The sequence below is a fragment of the Danio rerio genome, chromosome 20 (genome assembly GCF_049306965.1).
Source record: "Danio rerio strain Tuebingen ecotype United States chromosome 20, GRCz12tu, whole genome shotgun sequence".
Classification (NCBI taxonomy): Eukaryota; Metazoa; Chordata; class Actinopteri; order Cypriniformes; family Danionidae; genus Danio; species Danio rerio.
The window spans coordinates 14,075,001-14,079,341 of NC_133195.1; positions in this window are offsets into that span (position 1 = coordinate 14,075,001).

A 4,341-nucleotide genomic window follows, 5' to 3' on the forward strand; every position below is an offset into this window, starting at 1 on the left:
TAACAGTAAAAAAATGGTGATATACTTATTAAATGTCTGTTTTATTACAATATAAGACAAACCATAACATATTTGGGGGAAACGGAATAGTAAAACAGGTTACTGAAATTTAACTTTCAATGAAACTGACTCAACTGTTGCATGATGGTTTTGGTTAATGCATTTTTAATCAAATCTTTAGTTTATGAAACATAAACATAATGATAATAAAACACATTTTCATGGATATGCATGGAGCATTTACATGGCTGTTGTGAACCATACAAAAAATAGACACTGTAACTATATTGCTGGCACTCTACTGAAAATGCCCTAAGGTGTTTGGAAAAAAAAAAAAACTAATGAACCTTAAATTAAGAAACCTTAAATTTAACTGTCCACAAATGGGGATACCATGCATAAAGGATTACAATGCAATAAAATAAGTTGTATCATGACAATAATGCTGCCTCTGATTATTAGTGACTATACTCTGTAGTTTTACTATATATATATATATATATATATATATATATATATATATATATATATATATATATATATATATATATGTATATATATATATATATATATATATATATATATATATATGTATATATATATATATATATATATATATATATATATATATATATATATATATATATATATATATATATATATATTACATTACATCAGATAGACTCACAAAGTCATCCAAATCAAGCATAATAATGAGAAAATATAAATGTGGGCATTTTTCTTGTACATGGTAATGACTAGGAATACTGTCCCTCTAAATGCTAGAGGACAAACAGAGTCATCTGGAAAAGAAAAAAACAATACACGTTTTAAATGACTGTTTATCATATTCTGATTCTTTCTGATTCTTTTCTTAATATATAACTAACAGGACAACTGGATATACTATGATTGCAAAGTAATGTTGGATACAGTTTTCTGACATAAGGGGTATAGGCCTATATGTTTTTTTAAGTGTGCACAGTAAAATAAAATAAATCAGGCTGTCTCTCAAATATAAACCAAATCTTTGCCCAATGAGCTTATTTGGATAAAGACAACTTTAATAGAGATGACATTTATAGCGTTTAATCCGTAAACTTTTAAAACTACATTACCCATAAGCCCCTGTCCATCTAAGACAAGAAAGGGAAATCATGGCGCTAATATTTGTAGTTCCCCTTCGGTTGGGGAACTTCAGTGCCATGAATGGGAGGATTCGGATCAGAAGCCGCTTATCTGGAGAGTATTGAACGGGCCAATGAATGAAATTAATTGGCAGCGTAAGCTTGCGCAGGTGTGCGACATCTGCAATTATCTCAGCATATAAGCACACCTGAAGCCAGCAGACGCCATCCTTTTCGCTTCAGATCCTTTCTGAGTGAGTCGATGAGGGTTCCTCTTGCTGATCAACACTTCAGAGCGAACGAGTGTGTCTCCCGGTCCAGAGTGGGTCTTCGCGGTGGCAGACGGTCGAGCTGGGTTACTCCCTTGCCTGCGGTTCTTTGGGTCCGGTCCTCCAGAGCGGTGCGTATAGTTGCAACTTTCCTAAAAGAGCAACACAGTCGTGCAGCACGTCCTTTTCAGGATGGCGCTCCGACTGTGCGTTTCTGGATGCGGGGGTTTCCTGTCTCCGGATGATGGACACGATCACTGCATTGCATGTTTGGGGGTCCAGCATGTTAATGCGGTGCTCGCGGGCGGTTCATGTCGTCATTGCGATGCCATGACCGTTGCACAGCTAAGATCGCGGCTAACTTTCGCAAGAGAGCGAGCCACCCCAGTTGCCTCCTGTTCTAAAAAAGCAGCGGGCGCTCGGGCAGATCTGAGGGTTTCAGCGGGAGCTAATCCGCCGCCCACGGGCTCGCGGACCTCTCGCTCCTCACGGCGCTCCATCCAAGCTTCGGGTGGTGAGAGTGATCCGTCTAACCAGATGGTAGCTCTCACACTCGCTGACACCGGAGATCAGATGTCCTCCGCGGCATCGGAGGGTGGGCTTTCACTGTCCGACGAAGATCCGGACCCGCTCGCCCCCTCCGGGCAGGTGAGCGCTGTCAAATCGGATCCTGAAGCGGACATGTTAGCCGTGCTTTCCCGGGCTGCTTCGGCCGTGGGGTTGGAGATGGTTTATCCCCCAGCTCCGCGGCCGGACCGACTAGATGGGTGCTACGTAGAGGACCAGAAGGCGAAGCCTTCGAAGCCTCTCGTCCCCTTCTTCCCGGAAGTGCACAGTAGGCTCACGCAGTCCTGGAGGGCACCTTTCTCTGCCCGTGCTGCGAGTGCCTCCGCCCTCACCGCCCTTGACGGCGGAGCTGCCAGGGGGTATGAGGCGATCCCGTCAGTGGAGCGCGCTATCGCGGTCAATCTTTGTCCGCGCGGCGCCTCTACGTGGCGGGGTTTGCCCCGCCTCCCGTCCAAAGCCTGTAGGTTGTCTGCCTCCCTCGGAGCCAGAGTTTATAAGGCTGCGGGCCAGGCTGCTTCTGCTTTGCACGCGATGGCCACCTACCAGCGCTACCAAGCGCAGGCGCTGGCCGAGCTGCACGAGGGCGGGTCCAACCCAAGCTTATTACATGAGCTGCGCACCGCGACCGACTATGCTCTTCGGACTACTAAGTCCGCCGCGTGTGCGCTGGGGAGGACGATGTCCACACTTGTGGTTCAGGAACGCCACCTCTGACTAAACCTGGCCGATATGCGCGACGTTGACAAAGTTCGCTTTCTTGACTCGCCCATATCCCAGGCTGGCCTGTTCGGCGACACCGTCGGTGAATTCACCCAGGAATTCAAGGCGGTGAAAGAGCAGTCGGATGCGATGGGCAATGTCATCTATCGGCGTGGCCGTAAGCCCGGTCCGCCCGCCGAGCCATCCACCTCCGCTGTTCCTCGCCGAGGGCGCCCGCCAACGAGTGCTGCCCCGCCCCCGCCTGCGCCTCCGGCCAAGCGGGCGCGGCGTTCACCTCGAAAGCAGGCAGCCCCTCCTGCCCAGGGCGCCGTTAAGTCCGGTAAACGGACCGCGAAGCGTCCCTGAGACAGGCCATCCGGAGAAGAGGAAACTTGCTCTTTCCCCGCTGGAGGGCGGGGCCCCGATAACAACGGTACTTTTCAGTGCCACCAAAACATCAGTAAAAGAGCACTTTTTCCCTTCCCCGGATGTGACTGCACGAGTTCTGCCAGTCCGGGACGCGCTGCCTTCCGGCTCGCAGACTCTACGTGCTTCGCCAGTGGCTCACGAGCGCTGGGGGGACGGTCTCCCTTTCCTCAGCCCTCCAGCCCCCTCTCCGGAGTCAGGGTGCGGAGCCAGAGCGAATCGCTCTCCTCCAGCTCTTCCGCGGGACCCTCGTGCTTCCCGGATCAGCACACCCACTCCGCGCTGCCCCACCGCTGGTACGTCAGCGATTGTAGCGATGACTCCATTAGCGAGGGCTCTGCCTGCCTGGTTAGCGCGGGCCAGCCCCTCGCGGTGGCTCATACGCACAATCAGACTCGGTTACGCGATTCAGTTCGCGAAACGGCCCCCCAAGTTTACGGGCGTGTATTTCTCCAGGGTCAACCCCCTGTCCGCCCCTGTCTTGCGAGAGGAGATTGCTGCCCTCCTGGCGAAGGGTGCAATCGAGCCGGTTCCTCCAGCCGAGATGGAGAGTGGGTTTTACAGCCCATACTTCATCGTACCCAAAAAGAGCGGTGGGTCACGGCCAATCCTAGATCTGCGCGTTTTGAACCGCTGTCTGCACAAGCTGCCGTTCAGAATGCTCACGCAGAGGCGCATTCTCCAATGCGTTCGTCCTCGGGATTGGTTTGCAGCCATAGACCTGAAGGACGCGTATTTCCATGTCTCCATTCTTCCACGCCACCGGAGCAATTGATTATGCACAGGGACAAGGTGCTTCGGCATCTCCGCCTACTGGGGCTTCAGGTCAACCGAGAAAAGAGCAAACTCGCCCCCGTGCAGAGGATTTCTTTTCTCGGGATGGAGCTGGACTCGATCACCATGGTAGCGCACCTCTCCGAGGAACGCGCTCGCCTGTTGCTGAACTGTCTGAGGGAGCTCGACAGCAAACTAGTGGTCCCACTGAAGTTCTTTCAGAGGCTCCTGGGGCATATGGCATCCGCAGCCGCCGTCACGCCGCTCGGGTTGCTCCATATGAGACCACTTCAGCATTGGCTTCACGATCGGGTCCCCAGACGCGCATGGCACGCGGGCACACACCGGGTCTCGGTTACTGCGCTGTGTCGCCGCGCCCTCAGCCCTTGGAACGACCCCTCGTTCCTACAGGCCGGTGTGCCTCTAGGACAGGCGTCCAGCCATGTTGTTGTTTCAACAGACGCTTCCAACACGGGTTG